Source organism: Aythya fuligula, chromosome 3 (assembly GCF_009819795.1).
Source record: "Aythya fuligula isolate bAytFul2 chromosome 3, bAytFul2.pri, whole genome shotgun sequence".
Taxonomy (NCBI): domain Eukaryota; kingdom Metazoa; phylum Chordata; class Aves; order Anseriformes; family Anatidae; genus Aythya; species Aythya fuligula.
Window position 1 is genome coordinate 106432566 of NC_045561.1, and position 23385 is coordinate 106455950.

A 23385-nucleotide genomic window follows, 5' to 3' on the forward strand; every position below is an offset into this window, starting at 1 on the left:
TGGGCTGAACTGAGCTCTATGTGGACTGCAGTAATTTAAAGTTTCTTCAGATGTTCAACCTAAAGCTAAATTCTAAGGCTGTAAAACATTTCAAGTGAAACACGGAGTCTGCATAAATACTGACCAACTCAACCCATCTACAGATTTGGTTCTAGCAGGAGCCATTAACTCCACCAGTACAAGGGGGCTTTCATGTTCAGATGTTAGATTTGCTGATCTTTGGACTATGTGCCAAAAACATCTGCAACAGATATGTACTTGTAATGCCAATTAGACTCTCTCTAATGTTGTTTTAGGTTAAGTCTAAAGATGGAATGGTGAAGAATACACTATTATTGTAGGTAGGCTCATTTTTCAGGCACCTTTGTGAACCAAAGCCACATGTTCATACAGGTAAGTTTAAAGTTAAATAGGTTATTCTAAATTATTGGTTTAAATATTGTTTGTTTATAAAATATATACAACTGTCCATCTGACAGTCATAGTTAGGAAATCACTGTCTCTTCTGTCTCGTGACACTTTTTATATATTAAAGTCCAGATGAATAAGTAAACAAAATGTTATAAAACTCCGTGTGCTCTATTGGAGAGGAAACACTAATAGGTTACTGTTTGAGGACCAAAAACTTGTACTAGTAGGTTTCTTATTTGTAATAATTTTTTTTGAAATACTTTTTGAATTGTTTGAAATAATTTTTTGAAATAATTGTTTGAAATAATTTTTGAATTGTTTGAAATAATTTTTTACTGTTGTATTGGTCCATGTCAATCCAAAATAGAATATCATAATATCTACCTGAATCTGAAATAGAAAATCATGAATAGATTATTACAAGAGCCACACACCATTTCAGAATTATTTAATACAAAGTTCTACAGTATATCCATGGACTCATTCCTCTTGTCCTTATATAGACTAAATGGCAACCATAATCAAAATAGGTTAAGTAAATGATGATGAAATCAGACCCCAAATGTTTGTTCGGTTTATGAGAAAAAAAGTGAATAAAATGTCCTGAAACGCTACAAAATATGGATTTGTTATTCAAGTCATAAAAATGATTTTGAAGAAAGTATTTTAGTGTCCCAAGTAAATGTATAATTAGGCAGTTTATATTTGACCAAGGGATAAGAACAGGCTGAAGAAACTGTTAAGGTTCTTTGATAACTTATACAAACTTTTCTGTCTACTGTCCGTCTACTTTGGAAATAACTCTCTGTGTAGTGCTGGTAGAAGTACTACATAAAAGTAACTTCAGTTACAATGGTATGCAGATCAAAAGGTAACCTGAAAGGCCTTTTTATCTGCCAAAATCTTACCTGAACTTGATATGCCCTAATTTAGAAATCTGTTATACATGTGGTCTTAAAGTTCTTTTTGTTGTTCACAACCTACTGTTTCCAGTTCCAAGACTGGCAGATAATATGGGCTGATATAGCTATAAACACTGAGGCAATTCTTTTGTAACTCTGGTCTGATTTCACAATAAATTCTGCAAATTCAGTTTTCAGCAGCACTGTAAGTTTTACAGGAGCACTAAATTAAGCAGAGTGTTATTCTGGGATACTACACCTTTCTAAGAAAACCATGCTTTCCCAGGGTGTATAGTTCACCTCAAATGTCACCTTGCAATTAAGTTGTTTTATGAATCCATTAATCAAGTGATCAGGTCCATTGATCATTTGTGATTTGGGCTTTCCTATCTTTTGTTTACACTTATAGTTCAAGTCGGCTAGAATAGAGTCAATTTGTCTTTTCATTTTGTTGTACAGAACCTATTTTCGTCAGGCTGTGGGCTACATCTGGGGCTTCCAGAATCTTTGACAACTGAAATAATAAACATTAACATCAATTAACTCAGCCTTTAGTGCCTGTGGTGTATCTATCTGCAAGTTATTTCAAAATACAAAACAAATGCTATTAAAAATAATCCAGATGATGCATTCTACCAGACATAGCCTGGTAGGTAGCAGCAAGAGCAGAACTGGTCCAAAAGAGAGATAAGCCAGGAGCTGAGGGCGCCACAGTACAGGCAGGGCAGTGACCAGCCTGACCAGGATATAGTCCTGCAGCATTTGACTAGGACCAGGTTGGTGACAGTGACAGGTACCATTGGCAGTCCCAGACAAGGTGAGGAAACAAGCCATGTCTGGGGTCCATTCAGTCGGAAACAGGTGGAGACAAGGCCAGAGAGAGGATTGGAGACATGGCAAACTACAGCACAGGTCCAGGGTCCATCCAGCAAGTCCAGTCAATAAGTCAGGACACCAGGAGACAAGGCTGAGCATAGGTTGTTCTGAACATTCACTGCTCCTAAGGAAAACCGGCCACTTACTCCTCTGTGGGCTGATTTTGCTCCCCAGCTTTCAACTTACTCAGTCTTTTCAGCTCCTCAGTCTTCTCAGCTCCACAGTCTTTCAACTTACAAACTGGTCCTAGGACACCTCTCTGAACCCTGTTAGGATGAGTATACACAGCCATATGTACAGACACACTGCCATACATACACACCTATTCAGGCACATTATTATCAGTCCTGCAAATGACCAAGTGGCATGATCACTTCCTTTTTAAGATCTTCTGTACCAAGAACTTTTTCAGTAGCTACTCTGACATATACTGCTTTCAAATCAGTTCAGAGTAAATCAGCATATTCAGATATCAGATTGCAATGAGAGTCTTCTCTAACTACCACTTACCACAAGGACTGATGTAAAACAGTCCCGTTCTTTTTTTCTGTATGAACTTGCAGACTGAGACTCACCATTCTTTGACAATTAACTTCCCCTGAGATTCTGAACTGTCAGCTAGTATTATAATATCCTGGGCAAACTTAGTTTCCTTTAATCTCAGCATCTGAGATTGCTGCCATCTGAGAAATTATATACCCATTTTTGGCCTCAGGCATGGTGTCTCCAAATAGCAAGACATCTGTATGACCACCTCCAGGTCTCAGCCAGCTTTCAGTAGCACATTCAAGCAATCCATTAGGTAACTTTGTTCTAAATCCAATTTGTTCTTTAATAAAGTGTTCTACTGTTACCCATCAATATTGTGTCTGGTGACTTTCCACAGACAATAAAAGCCTATAGAAAGATCTTTGGTGGGTATCAGGAAATATCTAACAGTCTTCAAGTGTTTCTAGAAATGAAACAGCAGAACACAGAATCTATAGCAACTAGAATAGAGATATGTACATCTAGGTACAAAACACAGTGAAGGATTAAAATGCTCAAGTATCTTGTCTATTAGTAGATGTTTCCAGTGTTTAAAATCAAGATGTGAATTAACAATAAGTAAGAAAGGGAGATGATGGCAGGATAAAGATTTTTTTTCTTTATTTCTAAATGTTTCTAAAGGTAATTTATGTTTCTAGCTCACAGATTATACTTGGAAAGCTGCACTTATTTGATTCAGTAGAGTGTAACTGCAAATGCAGCTGTTGAAAACTGAATTGTTTATTCTATTGCTATGCGTTCCTGGCTGTGACCAGATGCAACCAGCTGTTAACCAGTTGCTTCTCTCTGCTTATCTCCTGGCAACCAGATGATCAACAAGCCCTACAAAATGGTTATAATTGACTAGAAATAGGAAACAGTTTAGACATTTACCTCCCATCCAATGATAAAGTGATTAATTATTTATTTAATTTAAGATTACGAATCCTTTGTGTGACTTTATGTGTTCATAGACTGATTTTAGAAAGACTAATTCTGTGTTTAAAATTATACTGTGCTTAAATATGAGCTTAAACACATGCTTAGCTAAGCATCTCTGAAAGAAAAGCACAGGCAAAAGATACAGATAGTATTCTGGTTTTTAATCTTGTAAACGCTTCAGGGTATGACCAAAAGAGTTGAAGGCATTGATTGCATTCACAAAAGTAAAGTGATATTTATCACATTGATCTCCTCTGTTCTTTATACAACTTAGTTTTCCTAGCCTGTACTTAATATGTGCATTAATTAAACACTGAACTAATATGAGTTCCTCCTAAGCTTTTTGATACCGTGATAGTTCCTCAACACTCTACAAAAGGCAATGAATTTATCTTCACAGCCCTTCTGTGAGTAAAAATTGTTCCTAAAAAAACTGAAAAAATGCCAAAGCAATGTTAGTTCTGGAAGTCCGTTCTTTACATATGCTCTCTCTTTTTTGTAACATTTTACATGGTACAACCACAGACCCCTGATGCAGTTTTAGTGTTTAGGATTCTTTAAGTCAAGGGCCCAAAAATGTCATGGCACCCTGAAAAAAAAAAAAAAAGAACATGCAACTCCTCACCAAATTTGAGAATCTGGTTAAAAATAACTTGCCAATCAGGAGGACGGGCATAAAATTACTTTGTAGGACGTTTTCTTACTTGATCTTGAAGTCTTTCTTTCTCTTTCTGCAATATTCTGCCTCATTCAACTTCTACAACCCCTCTGAGCGCAACATTTTGCACTTTATAACACTGATACAGGTTCTGGAGGAGGACAGCCTTTGCGCTGTGGGATTCTAGAGTAAAAATAGGATGCGTTGCCATCAAGAGACTGTAACATGAACAGACAACAGCTGAACTAGGGATGCATGGTTATTTTAAAATGTGAAGTTTCCTTATAAATTTAATGTTCATTATAAATTTAATGATTTGGGGGCATGAGAGATTGAAACTTCAATTATCATACAACATTGATATTGACACACAGTTTATTTCTTGGAAGAACTTCAGTACAAGTAAAAGATACGAAAGTAGGCAGAAAAATGGATTCAGGACCAACTGAGGAACTCCAGAGATAATTCCATATGACCCTTCTTTAAGTTTATACTTCATGGTGAGGTAGATGCCAGCACAAATTAAACTTAGAAATCACTACCCTAAAACATCTCCACCTAGTCACGTTTTTACTGATTCACAAAAGAGGCCTTTTCTACAACAGTAACAAACAGGACTTTCAAGAAAGATTTTTTTTTAATCCTTCAAGCCCAAAATAGTTTGACTAGCAATGAAGAAGTCAGTTAAGGTTAACTCTTTGTAATCCTTCACAATTTCTACACAACCAAAAAGCACATCAAATTTCTCCTTCCGTATAAGTTAATTCAGAACCTACCTAAACCACATTATTATTAATCTAAGTGAAGCTAAGAAAGTAGACCTAGCACAAGCTTGATTCATACCAAGACCGACAATACCTTAAGTGGTACTAGAAATGACCTTCTACAAGTGGACAGGATGCATACACTGTTTCATTGTAGATCTCTTTCCAGCTTAACTTTGCCAACCACAGAATTTTCTTGCCTTATTCTCAAGAAATGGCATGCCCACCACCATGTATAAGAGGCTTCTGGTCTTCTGGAAAGACATACCCAACAGTAGTGGTAGGGAAATATCTCATTGCTAGGATCACATCTTTCTCTGGTTGTTCCAGCACTTCACATGCAACAACAAACATCAAACTCAATGTCAGCAACAAGTAGATAGGAAGTAGCTGTAATTTTTCTCTGGAATATTATTATCAAAATATCCCAGTACTTGGATAAACTCTGTTAAAAGGTAAAGAATAGTAGACTGAAACTGAACCTCAGACAGACAAGAGGTATAAAGATGGAAAGCATTTCATTTCAAAGGGAAGCTTTTCAGAGTTTATAGCTAACTTAGAGGGGTTTTATTGGTAATATATATGTCCAACTAATGAACTAAATCTGCAGCATGAGTAATACATGCTATCTTTTTTTTTTTTTTTTTGTCTAAGTATGACCCATGTCAGTCATTTTAGTACCCACCACAAAACCCAGGCATCTTTTTGTTTGCTTGCTTTTTTTTTCTTTTTTTCTTTGTTTTGTTTTGTTTTGTTTGTTTGATTGTTTGTTTTTTTCCTGAACATGAGAGTCCTAAACATGGGAATCTAAATTTATCAAGCTGTGGACTGAATTTACCTGCACATAATTTTCCAGTTTATCAAGGTCTGGAACCTCTGACCTAGTCCTAATGATAGCAAAGTAGACAACAGCACTCAGTGAACTCCATCAAATGAATAACTTGTATTGTATGTTTTCAGAAGCAAGACCAGAGAGCTCACATATGTATCAATATTTCAAAGACTAATTTCAGAAATCAAAGATGACTCATGATGCTTAAATGTTTAGAAGCAGCAATTGTGATGTGGCAATTACTGTGCCACATTTAATCAAATGCATTAATTGTTTTTACTTAGATTCCACTTCCATAGCTCATTTGCAATAAATGAGGAGTCTTCATGGTTCTCTGGGCTGGTTCCCACACAAAAGTGTTCTGATTCCTACAGAACACAATGTAAAGTCACGGCTTTTTTTTTTTTTTTTTTTTTTATTTTAACCCAATGCAATCTATGTTCAAGGCATTCCATTTCCTGGGTGGATTAAATATTTTGGATTAAGAATGCAATTAGCAAATAGGCTCTTACATGGTGAAAATTCTCACAATTAAGGGCATCACTTATTTCTATAGGAAACTCTGTTCTGTTAGAATTTCCTTGGAGGATGGTCTGAATGTCAACATACCCCTTTAGGAATTAATTTCTCAGCATCCTTATACAGTACTTTTTGAGTCTTTTATAGTAGAAATATAAACTCATATGTATATGAAAAAAGACAAAACACACAAACTTAAACTTTGCCCAAACCAGAACATTTCACTCCACATGAATTTTCTCAGTGTAGACTTTCAGATTCCAAAGATAGTCAAAAAAACATTTTAGGGACTGTAAACTGTACCACAGAAAAGCATTTACCACAGTATTCTGAAGTCTATGGACTTTCACGATACTTTGTATACTTTAAAAATTCATATTGATACTTTAAAATTCACACTTTATTTGAAAATCTTGGCTTGCTTAGAAAATGCACCTCAATGAGCAAAATCAGCAAATAAAAGCTAAATATTTTAGGATATTTCAGGACTGTGTTGGGACATGACTCATATTTAAATGTCTAGCATTACTAACAGTGGTATTCCTCTACATGGAAGTTAAGATAACTGCTTTTATCTTCATTCTACTTTTCATAGTCCAATGCCAAAGCACAGTGTTATTCTTTTACGTCTGGCATTTGTAAGCCTCATTATTGGGACATACATCACTGAAACAATTCTTCGCTTTCTGAAGCAAATGCTTTTTCTAAAGATTCAGAAGCCACATTATTAATTTCCTGATTTATTTTTGGTATGCTCATAAAGAAAGACTTCTATATGTCTGCAAATACTGGATACAAGAAAAGGCCCTGAAACATGATAATGATAGCTAATAAAATATGAAAGCTTTGCTTTGCATACACAGTAATAAAACTACTTCTCTGGTAGGATATAAAGTTAACATCTCTTTCTAAATTGCTTCAGCACTTGTGCTCACGAATGTTATGCTACTAAGCCTAAAGGAACATAAACATTATTTTACGGTATAGTATATACTTAGTATAGAAATAGTGTACTGTTAAAGAGAGAGGCTCTCTAACACTTTTGAAGACCATAGTTCCCATTTGATTGATGAGTTAGGAGATCATAGGGAGCATTGTCACATACAAAAAGTCAGGGCTGATAAGCCTACAGGACACACATTTAATCCTCAGGAGGAAAAAAGAAAAACTAACAGAGCAATACTGAAATGCAAAAGTCAAGAAGCAGCTGGCTTTAAATTGATACCTATTTAAATGGCGTAGATGGAAATAGGCCAACTTTGAAAGCAATTTAGAGGAATCCTATTTTAACCATATCACTAATCACTGAACTTTATGAATTAGTTCTATTCTTTTTAAAACTCCATTAGTCATATCTACTTAAGAAAAAAGTAACAATACATTAGTTCTCAACACAGCGAATCATACTACAGTTGTGTTTCAGGGTGGGATGTCATCATTATGAAGCTTATAAGTTATAAAGCTCTACGAGGTACTTGTCAAAAAGAGCAACTGCTCTTATAGAAGAGGAATTTCACTTTGATTGTATTAAGAGTGCAACTCAACAAGAGTGCCGTTAATTATTACAGAATTTCCACATAGCAATGGAACTGTATTCCCTCCTCAAGTAACTTTTCTCAGCCTTTCTCTGTAGGGAAGGAGAAGGCAGGGTATGAGTTGCATAGGATGCATAAGAACAGCTGCACTAAACCAGTTGTAAATTGGTTTCCAACTTTAGCTTCAAACTATACAAGGGATTGTTAATGTTGCATAACTCGCAAATCCTGCGTGGTCCTCTAGGAAATGGAACTGCAGTTACCATTCAGATGGAACTCACTGATACATTTCCACATTTGCATTCCTATGTTTGAGAAAATCAAAATCTGAATCATGCTGCGTGGCTATGATTGCTTACATAAACATACCTTCCCACCAAAAAACATGCTGGCCTGCCAATGGTTTGCATGCACATTCTTTCAAATACTTGAAGTATTGGTTCTTCACCAGAAAAGCTGCTGGATAATGCAATTTAGTCAAAACCCAAATAATTACTACTTATTTGAACTGCAGCAGTTCTTTGAAATTCCACCTGATATCAGCTTTGTGCTATGCACTTTACAGACACACAAAAGTTTAGGGCATCACTGAAGAGTCTATTAGCTGAGTACAGCAAAACCAAGACACAGGAATAATTGGATCAAGGCTGCACAACAAAGCTCTGGCAAAATTTACAGGAGAAACTAGATATGTTAATACAATGTTTTAAATATTAGATCATGAACACTTAAACAAACAATAAAAAAGTATAAAAAACAAACCACAAAGCATTCAGACACAATACTTAAAGAATAAATATTCTTTTTAGAATAGAAGATTCAGTGTTTTCTTTTCCTGTGACAGAACCCAGAATCCTTTTAACTAATTTGTTGAGGAAATATGCCACAGTGGAATTTAGTATGACTGATTAAACTATGTTAATACATTTTCCAGCTTTGGGTCCCAAGTCCCATTGCCCTATCTATGACCTTTCTAACTCAGGAATTATGTTACTTGTTCTACTAACAAGCATCCATCCATGCCACAGGATATCATGGTTGAACAGAAATTATTTGAAGTGCAAGCATAAAACAAAGACTATATGACATATGAAACATACACATGTATCTGATGGTATTACAGTTGCTACATAAAATCAGTATTAAAAGTAATTTTTAGATTGATCCCTCCTATTTTGATTAAGTATAACCTGTAAATCAACCCAGGACACATCACAATCCCAGTATCATATCTAGCAATGTGTTCCCGTGCTTAGGTGGGGAAAATTAGCAGCTGGGAAAATCAGTCACCTTTTTAAGTTACCTTAATGGTAAACTCAGTGCTTTACTTCTCACCTTTATTACTTCTCAAATATATCTCACTACCACAAAACCACAAATGCATGACAAAAGTAACGTATACATAATCTGCTTGGTGAGTTTTTTTTGTGACTCCTGGGAACTGTTTCTAACGGTCTGACCAAGACTCAATTCATCTGATTGTTGGAGGATGGTGAGCTGAACAGTTGATCTTGAAAGTACCAGCAATCATCCATGCCTTTTTTCTTCAGACTGACATTTGTAAGCTCTGATTCAGAGTCTACAGCAAAGAAATACAGCAATGGACTAGAAAATTAGTCTAGGCAGCTGCACTGTGAATCTCTTTACTAGATTCAAGCCTAAGATACCAATCCAGCAAAACTTGTAAGCGCATAACATAGCTAAACCTGTGAGTGACAGCGGTACAAAACAATCTTAATATACATCAGCATGTGGTGATACAGTTTGTTGGTTTTTAAACCTAATTCCCATTGAAGCCTGTTCATTCCTGTTGAATTATATATAACTTTAGTAAGAATATACACCAATAAATATGTATTTCTCTTCACAGTTCCCTGTTAAATCTTCCCTTTCTCATCCCTTGAGCACTTACTTGATCCTGTCTTCCATTCATAAAATCTTGCGAAACCGCACCACCTCAGCAGAATCCCGCAAGCTGTCCTCAGTACATATCACTACGAGGAAAATGGAGTTGTCTAGCCACCGTCTTATGATCCTGTGGGAGTAATTGTGTTAATTATCAAAACATAGAGGAAATGATTCTCATTTTCACTTGCTTTAAGGCCCCTTCAAGGCTACAGCAGAGTGAGCTGACTCTGTGTAAATACAGCTCATTAAGTTTAATGCAGTTGAGGCCTGATGATGTCTGGCCAGTGCTAGTGCAAGGAAAAGTTTTTCTTGCCCATTCGGTACTATTTCTGCTGTAGAGAGTTTTCTACTTCCTTTCTGTGACTAAAGCAATTTTTAGCTATTTATGGACAACTCACGCAGTCTTAACCTGGACTGGGAAGCAAGGGGCATGAATGATCTCCTGTCCTATCCGTTCTCGTTCTCATTGCTATGGGCAAAGAATTCTGAAGGGGGGGGAAAAATACTTTTTTCATCACATTTCTTTTGCATTACATCAGACAAACTATACTGAAAAAAAGGGTAGAATTTCTACTGAAAGTGTCTGTGATAACAAGAGGCTTTTCCATTCAAAATGTAACTGCTGGTAGTATCAACATCTGGAGGACTGTAGCCTTAGGCATCATTACAAGAAGCAAGAGATCTGGACAGGATACATTCAATCTTGCTTTAATGGTATGATGTTCTGCCAAGATAAACTTCTAAGCTTTGACATATTTTATTTTGAAAAATGTTATCGTCAGGTGTAAAGGAAATTCCTCTTCACTGAGGAGAGTTTTGTAGCAGCGTATTTGATGACATAATTACTATGTGACTACATATTTAATGAACATCTTTCCTGACCTGAATAAACAAGAAGCAACAAACATTTTTTCTGATGACATCCCCATGTGCCAGCAAATTCAAATAACAATAAAAAGAAAGGACTCTTTCCCACTAAAGGCTCTGTATGGGAATTATTTTACTCCAGAGTGCTGAATTTTAAGTCCATTTCTCTTAATTAAAGCAAATCAGATGCTCAAATGCTTCTTACACCAAGGCTCTCTGCTCTCAACCTTACACAACATCTCTTCTCAATTCCTCACATCCATTTTGCCATGCCTTGCTCTTTACTTCAACTGAAAATAGTTACATCCTCTTGCTGTGACTGCTCTGATTTACAGGTGCCATCTTCATCACCAAAACTGTAATTACTCACGCTGTTATGGACAGTTCAAAACAGTTTGGTTCCAGCTTTGGTGGGGTTTCATAAAATGTAGAACAAGGGTGTACTCACCATATATCCTGCTTAAGGCTCTAAAGGCAGAATAAAAAAGACACGCCTGGGAAAACTGAACATATAACACAGCCTTATATGTTTAGCTTATGAGCCTTTAACCACTGAGCAGTCATTTCTATGAATAAGTGTGAAAAAATGGAGGATGTAAGATTTAGGTAGAATTATAGGAAGCATACAAAATGCCAAAATCTCTGAAGGTACCACGGAATCACAGGAGTGACGTAGCTCCTGATAAATTCAGTTCAGCAATGCCTAATTACTGGGCATCCTCAAATTAGGCTGTATGTTGCTGAATACTGTTACTTAGGAGTGAACATCTGTGGCTGAATCTGCTTCCAAAGAGACCTGAAACCACTTTTCTCAGGACTTTGGAGCTCTCAGTCTCAAAGAGTTTACAGTACAGAAGCACACTTCAAAGTGAGTAATACCATGATGATTGTAGAAAAGACTGTCAGCTGGTTTAAATCAGTACAAGTTTACTGAAATCAACCAGCTAAAAGTCTACTACGGGGATGTGAATTAAAATTGTACAATCATGTTCAAGTAGCAGCACTTTATGGTAAATCCATCGGAAACACTAGTAAACTCCCCTTTCTTTGGACTAAAGAAACATTATCATGAAGAAAAATTGGACATTTCACTGATAATCACACTGCACTCCTCACAATGCTGTGTACTCAACTGCAGCTGTTTTTGGAATGCCGTTCCAAAACCTGCATTTCAGCAGCTCAGACACATAGCTTCAGCTTTGTTGGGTCATCTTTGCCTCTGTGATCCACATGTACCACAGATGTAAAAAAAAAAAAAATAATAATAATCGTATCTTTTATATCTAGTTCAGTTTGTACTTTTTCACTGTAGCATTAATGTAACACAACATAAGTATTTCCCAGGAGAAGTATTTGTCATTATAACACAGGGCTCAATTCATTCAATAAAGCAAAAGTTTGCAGAGCTCCTGGAAGTGGCCAGCTTCAGATAACGAGACCATTGGATTAAATATAGGTTTAGACTTCTTTTTTTAATCTTTCCCTTTATCTCCATCCAAATCCCCACTCCCTTTTGGCTGCTGTCACTACAGCACTTCAGATTCTGGCACAGAACCAGTAAAGGAGGTATTTCAAGAGATGGTAAATCAACTTATTCAATGCTCTCTCTGGCTTCCTTTCTCAGAGGTCAAATATGTTTTCAAACCAGTAAAAGAAGTGAAAGTTCTTTCAAGTCTCACTTCTCACAAGGCAGGACAAGCAGAGGGGGGTTTCCAATACTCACTGCTAACGGCATGCAGTTCTCAGAAGAGCCTCTTTTCTTCTCTGATCCATAGGATATGCACAAAGGCTTACTCATTATCTTTTCATATTTTCTCCAAAATACCAAATACAGAGCTATCAGCATAATGGGTTAAGGAATGTACACATACACCACATTTCATTATCCAGCTTTGTTTTTAACTTGGACTCCCAATTCAGATCCCAAGAAAAAAAAAAAAACAGCCAACATTACTTCGTATATAGAAACTCTCTCAGTGATCATTTCATGAGAACAAGATTGTACAAACAGCACACTATTAACATGTAGTTACTCTCTACTGCTGTTATATACATGTTGTATATAACAACATCCCAGTTCCAAAGAGGTTGAAACACATTTTTGTAAATATAGTGGGAAATCTTGTATTCACATTACCGACAACAAATAAATGACAGCAATGGCAAGATTCACAGACCAGGTAGAAATGTCAGTGCATCTCAGAAGGAGCCGCAGAAACAGCACACATTTTTATAACCTTGTGTAACAGTGACACATCTTTCTAAGCAATTATACCAACTTGTGGCCAAATCCAAACGTACTACACTCAAAGTAATATTGCAAAACACGTATACAACCATCCTGACAGCTGGACAAGCCAGACTAATCTATTTGTCAAAAGACTAATCACCACTTCAGCATTTCACTGCTTCATGCCAAATTTACCTTTCATTTTTTACAGCAGTTGCTGACCAACACTCAGCGCTTGTTATTTTTAAACATGATATTATTTGAGAAGATGTTTCAACTATTTATAGACTTCATTAACTCTTTTTGAAGGTTAACATAAAATACGGGAGGAAAGGAAAAAGGAGAACAAAAATAATAGTGTCACCACTAAAAATACTGATTTTTGTTCAAATTAGTCTCAAAGCTAATTTATAACTTTATGAAAGTGATGCCTTAGTTTAACAAAGCAATCTGAGCCAACTCAGAGCAGCTGGAGGTACTTCTATGATAGAAGGTAAGATTAAATTATGTAATGAACATTGCTTGTTAGGCATTATTCATCTTCCGTTAAAGCAGACTAAAGCAAGTCAAATGGATTGTGATCTCTATCAACTAGAAAGGCAGCCTGTAATGTCTACCACCGATGTACATGTCTGCATTGCAGCCATCCCTTAAGGTGAAATGAATTCCTTTCTGTTTCTTTCCAGTATTTAGTCTTTCTAGACAGTACAGCAATCCTACCTTCATTGCAGAATATTATTCCACCATCAGCAGAAACATGGTACAAACCGAACACCTTTTTAGCAAGCTTACTTAGGTTTTTACAGGCTTACTTAGCAACATTCAATTTACCAGTTCTCAAAACACTTGACAGAGGTACTAACCATCATTATACCTGTTTCACAAGTGAGGAAAATTGAAAGTTAACATGGAAGTTAGCGTGAACTTGCCTGAATGAAAACATTTCTACATTTCACCCTACCTTAGAATTACCATCACCTACTGTGAATCCAGCTCTGCTGCATACTATTCAACAAATTCATAGGTATGAAAAGTAAGTATAAAGATTAATAAGAAAAATATGAAATGAACAAGGTAAAATATTTATTCTCTTGCAACAACTTAAGACAAATGCTATCCCTGTGTAGCAGACAGTATGTCCACCAAACACGCTGTAGCATGATGCAGTTGCCCAGCTGGCATTGCTTAAGTTAGCACCAGAATGAAACACACCGTAGCACTTTCAAAATTATTAGCCAAATTTATTAGACTTGTGAAGTGACAAAATCTACTGTCTTGAGCAGCAGGCTAGGCAAGTAAAATTTATCTTCTAGTACTTGAGCTATCACCAATATACTATACTGCACTTTACCAGCCCAGTCTAGGTAAGCTGAGGACTGTTTTCATTATGGTCTACTGCCTCATGTAGACATATTCTAAATTTTCTGTAAGGGCATCTAATTAAAACAGTAGTGTGGATTGTCATATAAAAAAGAAAAATAGTGTAGACAAAAATTCAGTGCCTTTTATTTTCAGAAACAGGAAAACAGTTTTGACCATTTACTTCTATATAGTAAGCTGGAATATAAAAGCACAGACTTTCATACACACACATGCACGTACACAAACATATACACAGACACATGCTTCTATATAAATACAGTACTCTGCTCCCACTGGTATGTTCACCTAGCACCTTTGTTACTATTTGCCCTAGGTACATTTAGCTACAAAAGCACAATCTTTTCTTAATTATACACACACAAGAGTACTTTGAGTATTTTTTTCCAGAGTACGAAGAAAACTCATCCTCCACACCATGATGCACTTAGAAGGAGGATGCCTTCCAACCTTGTATTTACACTGCCATCCTGCCAAGAACAAGTCTTTACCAGTAGTCTGAAACTCTGGCACATAGGAGTGATTTTCTGCACTGATCAGTGCCAATCTAGCTGCCTGTACCCAAAATACAAGTCAAAGGAGAGGGAACGCCAGCACAGTACTAATATATTTGAGGCATTGATCTTGCCAAAACACAACATATTTAGCACTCTGGAACTGATGCAATAAAAATTGTTGTTAGAAGACCTGGGTAACATCAGTATGAAATCAAAATATATCTTCAGCATTTAGTTATTTACTGTCTTTAACATAGATTTCAGCTTTTTTTGAGATAACGTACATTTCTGTATTCCTTTACTAATGTGGCCCATCTATTGTAAACAGAAAATTTTAAAAAATATTACGGAAAATATTATGGAAAATTACCTTCATGGGTATCAGAAACAATTCAGTAGCTGACATGTTAAACAGAAGTTGTTCTTAACAATGGAATTATGTCACTGGAAAACAAAATATATGCATTATTAGTACAGAAAACCTCTAGCTAAGCCTCAACACTGTAATGGCTCATAAATATTTGATGACTGGTAAACAAGACATTTAACATATAATGTATTATCACATAAATATAGCTGTGTACTACCAAAATAGAGTTACAGCTGTGGATATTTTGGATTACAATAAAACAAGGAAGTCCCTCCTGTACAATGATCAAAAGAGAATTTAACAAGCAACAAAGAAAAAATCAAGAATATGCTTGTCAATTAGTTGAAACAATGCCAAATGTAATTTTTTTATTTTCCTTGTCTCAAAATTAAATAGCGATATTTTCAAACTATTTCAACTATTAAGCATTGCAAGAACATTCTGTCTTGAATTGCTTCTTCTGCCATAACAATTCAAGTTACCCAGATCAAAATAATTCATTCTGACAGAAGTAAAAACAGAACAAGTGAGCAGATTTAAATGAAAATTGAATTATTTTATTATAATGCTTTATAGTATCATTCAGCCAAAACTGCATACAACTTTTTCTTCTCTCATTGATACCGTCTTCTGGATGGCTACAAGACCAACACACTGCCCTGACTCCTGCTGTACTTCCCCTGTCTGACCGCACCTAGGCTTCCCATATATTGGATACACCTTGTTCAGGTTTGCTCTCCTTTTTCCCGTATCACTTTAGGTACTAAGGAGTTAGGCAGCAGAACTGCTTTTAAAATTCATGAGAAACAGGTATAGAGGGAAGCTGGCAGGTCTAGATATTCTAGCACATATTCAGAAACTTCAGTGAAATGTGTCAGTGCAAAATCTTAAGATACACAGACAACCAAGACAGAATTTACAATGCTGATGAGCTCTAAAACATTTAAGCAACATTGCAAGCAACAGGAACAGATCAAATATGATCTGTACAATAAACAGTTTATTACTGATCGAGGAGAAAAAAAATTGAATTCATAAACCACATTTGCTGTGGTAATTTGCTTCCAAAATTCTCTACTTTTGAAAGTTTGTCAAACAATTTTATAATAATTATGTACAATGTACAATGATCAGAACTGGACAAAATTTTACAAAACCTCTTTCAACCTCCTGTTGATCATGGTTCAACTGAAAGCAATAACTTATAGAGTAACTGTGGTTCATATAAAACACTCTTGCATTTAACAGGAAAAACATATGAATATGTTAAAAATATGAATACTTTGTAGGCATTGCTGAAACAGATCCAAACCTGCATCTACTGAGTCTGGTTTCTCACCTCTAGCAATCATTTATTAATTTACACAGACAGTGAACACCTTTTTGAAAACCCCTGTGTCTATAGGGTGAGAGTTTGAAAGAAGAATTAGCCCCAGTGACATGAAGGACAGTGACATGTCCCTCTGGGAGAGAGCACAAAACATGTGCTGAAGGAGAAGGGAATGGTAAGATATAAAAGAAGATATTTTCATTACTGCAGTAAGTGTTAAGCGTTTCCTTTGCTGTTAACAGTTTTTATGGCAAAGCTTTGAAGAATGTCCCACAGGTTATCAGCAAAAGCTCTATCTGTTGCATATAAAATAAGAACACACTAAACAATCCAGAAAACTACTTTCAAGTTGTGGACCAAGACTAAAGTTGGAACCATGACAGGACAGATCTTTTGCTGGTGTAATGTGGCACAGTTCCAGTGGAAGGAAGCCATTCAATTGACACCAGCTGAAAATATAGCTTGATGCATCGCCTTATTCACTCCTTACGTCCGTATTTTTATTTTTCTCCCCCCCCCTCTTTTTTTTTTCTTTTATGTTCTAGTCTCCAACACCATTCTGGCCAGTCACTAATAGTCCTTAAAGGCTAATCTTCCTGTTAGCTTGCATTTAAAAATGAATCTCAGATGCAGGAAATGAAAGCCTTCCTCTTAAACATAAAGCAGATTCCAATTGAAAACTAAAGAATTCACGCTTCAAAACACTCTCCGAGGATGTCTGTCTCTATTGGTAACATTTGGAGATGTTTGAAAGGGAGCTAATGAAGACAGGTTTATGTGACTGGTTATAATTTTACCTTCCCAACTGCACATTTCAGATTTGTCTCAGTGAATTATCTGGTAAAATATTTCATAATAATGAATTCTTTAAAAAAGTTTGCAACCAGTGAAACATTTTGAGCTAAAGTTTCAAAAACAGCCAGTAATGTGAGCTTGCATAATAATGCACAAATGGCTAATTGCTCAAAAGGAAGTTAAAGCATTTAAGTACACATAAACATAAACTGTTCTAATGCTTCAAACCACCAAATGACTGAAAATGTGCAGAGGGGGGCAGGTAGAAGAGGAACTGAGTAAGACTCAGGGACAAACCACATAAGCAGCCCATTTTACAAGCAGCATGAACAGCCACCACATTCACTGCCCACTCTTTCTCACTGTGCCATTAACAAGGCTTTAACTAAACTCAGCTTTTCAGAGAATTCAACTGATTCAGATCAACAAGACCGCCTGATAATGTGGCATTACTGAATCACCATGGTCCCCTGTGAGGAGAAAAACCTGCTTCATGAAGCTATCAGAAATCACCAGCCCCCTTCCCACCTATTACCTGCAGGAGGTCAACAGAAGCAGTGAGCAACTTCATGCTTACAGACTGCAGAACATAGGCATGACTATCCTGGGCTCGCCTAAACTCTTTTTCTAAAGAGTTTTTCTCTAACTCAAACAGGCAATGGCATGGGCATTGACTGCATAAGCTTGACTTTCAAATAAAATCTGAAGATCAGCAATGAGATTATTTTATAAAGACAGAGGTCTACCAGGCTTGCCGCGGCTGAAGGACACTGGATAAATTTGTATGGTTGATATCTCCAGAATTATTGGTAGATGGCAGTTACACTTTATTTGTAACATGGTAATACAGATTAGTGTCTCAGTGTGCTGGACACGAATTACATTCATCATAATTAAAAAAAAAAAAAAAGTGAAAAGGAAATGCACTGATCTGCAGTATAGCTGATTCAGACCAAAGAAACACGTTTTCACAGAACTTTTCTCATTCTTCTGATCAAGCCATTTTTAACAGGCCTAATCATCTGTTACAAAGCATTTTGCCACTGCTGTCGTCCTGCAATACATGAATACGTGTACATACCAAATGTATTTATTGTGTCACGTGTTTATGAAAACAGGAATATACCATGAGAACAATCCAACTCTACTGTTATGTCAATGATGCTACATGACACTAAGCAGCAAACACTTCTACTAAGATTATGTTCAAGAAACTTGTACCTTCCTCCTCCTGAAGGAATATATGCAAGAACTATAAATGCTTGGAAGTGACTTTACAGTTCGGATGTATCCTCATGTACTCTATATGCGTTTAGGAGGAAGCAATTATTGTAATAGTGTGTGTGTGAGGGGGTTACAATAATAAATTTATCCACAGATTTTGTATTAATAATGTTTCTTGTGGCTGTTTAAGAAGAAGAGGAAGGTTCCTTTGTATTTTCCTTTTTTTTTTTTTTGTTTTTTTTGGTACACAAACTGATTACTTTAGCTCTAAAATTTAATAATTTTGTGATTTGTACTGTCCCCTTTTAAAATTCAGGTACTTGATTACTTCTTGACCTAGTTTCTGCAAAGCATGTTTAACACAGTCATTCCCTAAAGTGAATTCTGAACTCACTAGGAAGTTTCAACCAAACATTACTGAGGGGGAGAGGTCTAAAAAAATCTTAAAACTCTTACTTTTTTTTTTTTTATTGGAAACTGGAGAGAGAAAAGAGATCCTATTAATATTTTAATCAAAAAAAGTTAATAAGCTCATTCTTTATTAGACATCAAGAATTCTCATAAAAGAGAGTCATCAGAAACCAGGCTCTCAAAATTCCTTGTTTCTATTACATTTCATGCATTGGTCTTATCCCTAACTATTTGAAGTTCATTTTGTTTTGTTTTGCTTTAGAATACATCTGTAAGATACCAAATGCTTAGATGTTTATCTAGCCATATAGAGGGTTTGAAAAATCTGTTGCAAGTAGGATGTTTTCCTGAGCAACTGCTATCAGCTTCTGCCAAATCTAAAAAATACATCTCTAGTCCTTCTGGTTTTAATGAAAATCCTCCAGTGCTCTCTGAGCAGCTAAAGCAAGCTGAGGGAGAAGACTAGTATACAAATGCCTGTCAGACCAATCACTTTTGAAGAAACTTGATGTAGATGATGCACAGAAGGAAGAAAGCTCTTTATCTTTTTATCATTGTGAAAGATGGTAAGGATTATGATACACCTAGGAGCCTTCAGAGGTGAACCATTCAGCCAGTTATCCAGTTAAATCCAGCATCTCCTCCTTTCTTAGCAGCCACAGTGATGTTTAATTATCAGAATATTTCTTATGGATTATGCGACCTCAAAATTAGTGTTAATTAAATAGAATTAGTCCTCTGATTACTAGGTACTCCTCAAAACATTCCTAAGTGCACAGATGAGAATGACAGGTGATCTCCACAGTGACTGTGAGAGGAATAACTTGGTGTGTTTCTACAATGTCTAGGCCAGGTGAATCATGATACAAGGCCCAGATACTACAGTTGGTATTTAAAAGTTTTCATATCACAGGAACATCTGTGAATGTAGCACTGAAAACAGCATTCTTTGCAGAGATGACATCCAACGGATTTGAGAGGCTGCAGTATTCTTTCATTTTAATAGATGATGATGACGCACTCGGCACGAATTTGTGGGAAAGCAATTGCTACCTCACGCTGTTAACAATTAGCATACTGGGGAAATCTGCTTCAATTTCCATATGTGATGTTGGGCAAGTCCCTTACCCTGTCTCATCCGAATGAGGGTAAAAGTCATACCAGACTCTACCTTCAGGGAAAGTAGCAAGATAAATATTTTAGATTATATGCACTCAGCAGCTACACAGCAGGGATTGGTAAATCTACCTTGCAAATCTACTGAAGGTAGGCAGGAATAAATCCATTGCTCTAAATCTGGCAGCTTTATGACTGCTACGTTAACTTTTTCTTTTACAACTCCTCCAAATACTTTTTCCATCTGAAAATGTTGCTACTGCTATCTAATAGGTATTGTATCAGATCCTTGTTTAAGGAAAAAAAGAGTAACACCTAAAATTTTGAGTATTCATAGATCCTTCCTAGTACTATATCGAAAGTTTCACATCTCATTGCTGTTGATTGAGACAGAATGAGGTAAATTATTCAAATTCTGGCATGTTTTTGTCAAATACACCTAGGAGACATCCTTCATCCCCAATTAAAGAAAACCATTATTAAAAAAACTTCCTTCAATTTAAGATGGATTCATGGGAGTACATACATTACTACTGACTAGCAAAGAAAATTCAGATGACTGAAACATACCAAAGTCTCTGAGGAAGACAACTCCACACATACCAAGTAATACTCTTCTGTTTCTTTTGATCTGCTGGGGTAGTTGCTGGCCGTAAGGGTGAGAGAAACACACATATTGTCACATATAGTTTCCCTTACACAGGCTTTCTTAATGAATCAATAACGATGAAAAGGAGAATGTTCCATAGCTCTGAACACCAGTAACTTACGAACATATTACACCCAGGTGTGTATGTCTCAGCCCTCAGCACAATGGTTTGCAGACTTGTTAACCCAAATTAAAGACTGCAGTATCTCCTTGGATTCTTACCACTGTGCAAGCAAAATTATCTTTTAGCCATCTGTACACAATGTCTTTTTCTACCTTCCCAAAGGTGAATCTATAGGTCTGCAGACCAATAGCCTCGCTGTAGAGAACCTTACAGAATTCTCCAAAAAAGTAACATGCCTAGAAGAAATCCAGACTACCACAAAGAAAACTACTCTCAAAATATGCAATTAAGAATGCTTTCACAAGTTCACTGTCAGCTTTCAGAACTTTTTATGCTCCCAGCTTCCCCTGTTGAATCTGGAAGGTGCTTAGACTTCAAACACTTATGAGAATATAGTTAATCTTCTTACAATGCCTTAAAATATTTGCTACCCAACTGGTATGATCCTATTGGCATCTATGATCTCACTGGCATCACGGAGATGTGGTGGGACAGCTCCCATGACTGGAGAGTTGGAATGGAAGGCTACAGGATGGCTTTCTTCTGTTTTTTCCAAAAAGAGAAAAAAAAGAAAGAGACATAAAACTACAGGCTAATATGTCTCACTTCTGTGCCCGGCAAGATGATGAAGCAGACCCTCCTAGAAACTGTGCTAAGGCACACGGAAAATAAGGAGGTGATTGGTGACAGCCAACATGGCTTCACTAAGGGCAGATCTTATCTGACAAATCTGGTAGCCTTCTACACTGGGGTTACAGCATTGTCTCTCTGAATTGGAGAGACATGGATCTGATGGATGGACCACTTGGTGGGTAAGGAATTGGCTGGATGGTCACACTGCAGTCAACTGTCCAAGTGGAGGTCAGTAACAAATGGTGTTCCTCAGGGGTCTGGTATTGGTACCAGCACTGTTTAACAACTTCATCGGTGACATGGGCAGTGGGATTGAGCCCAAGTCTGCTGATGGTACCAAGCTGTGTGGTGTGGTCAACATTCTGGAGGGAGGGAATGCCATCCAGAGGGACCTGGACAGGCTTGAAAAGTGTACCTGTGTGAACCTCATGAGGTTCAGCAAGGTCAAGTGCAAGGTCCTGCATCTGAGTTGGTGCAATCTCAAGCACAAATACAGGCTGGGCAGAGGATAGACTGGGAGCAGCCCTGAGGAGATGGACCTGGGGGTGTTGGTTGACAAGAAGCTCAACATGAGCTAGCAATGTGTGCTTGCTGCCCATAAAGTCAGACATCCTGGGCTGCATCAGAAGAAGCATGGCCAGCAGGGCAAGGGACATGATTCTCCCCCTCTATTCTGCTCTTGAAACCCCACCTGGAGTGCTGTGTTCAGGTCTTGGGCCATGAACACAAAAAGGATGTGGATCTATTAGAATGAGTCCAGAGGAGAGCCACGAGGGTGATCGGAGGGCTGGAGCACCTCCCTTATAAAGACAGGCTGAGAGAGTTGGAGTTGTTGAGTCTTGCAAAGAGAAGGCTCTGGGAAGACCTCATAGCATCCTTCCAGTACCTAAAGGGGGACTACAAGAACAATGGAGAAGGACTTTTTTACAAGAGCATATAGTGACAGGACAAGGAGTAATGGCCTTAAAGTGAGAGAGGGTAAATTTCAAGTAGATATAAAGAACAAATTCTTCCCTGTGACGGTAGTGAAGCAGTGGAGATCTCAGGTTGCCCAGAGAACCTGCGGCTGCCCCATGCGTGGAAGTGTTCCAAGGCCAGGTTGGACAGGGCTTTGAGCAACTGGGTCTGGTGGGAAGTGTCCTTGCCCATGGCAATAGGGTTGGAACTAGATGATCTTTAAGATCTCTTCCAACCCAAAACATTCTATTATTCTATGGTCTGTATTGGGACACAGTTCTAAAATCAGTACATCTCAACTGCCAAGTTGTTTCAATGAAACGAAGCAATTATAAATTCAGAGTAACCACAAGTAATTTCAGGTTTCCACTTGCCTAGAGGCTTCTTGATACTTGCCATTTCAGAGACAGAAGGGATCACAGTATCATAGAAACAGAGAAAGAAAAGCAAATGTTGATAAAATAGCCAGAAATGTCAAGGAAAAAAAATAAATAAAAAAGATGTGTGTAGTCATTCCAAAGCTTTGCACAATTTTTCATGTCTTTCTCAACTGTACAAGACAAAGCAAGAGATCTGGGTTTAACAACTTTTTTTTCCTTAAACAGAATTAGTGCTTATAAACAGCCATGTTTTCATGTTTCTCTGCGTACTGCTTTTTACTTTGTCTTTTTTTTTTTTCCCCACGATGAAAATTACTTCAAATGTTTTGTCTTGAGCATTGTCTTTCATTAACACACACATTAAGGTACAAAAGATATCACACTACACATCACAGTAGACCTTTCCTAAAAGTTGATAGTTAAGTTTCTTTCTGCACAAAAATATGGGTGAAAAAAAAAAAAAAAAAAAGAAAAAAGGAATATGTAAAAAGGCTGCTGAGAGAATCTAGGTGAGAATTTTAGAATGAATAAATATTAGATCAGACAA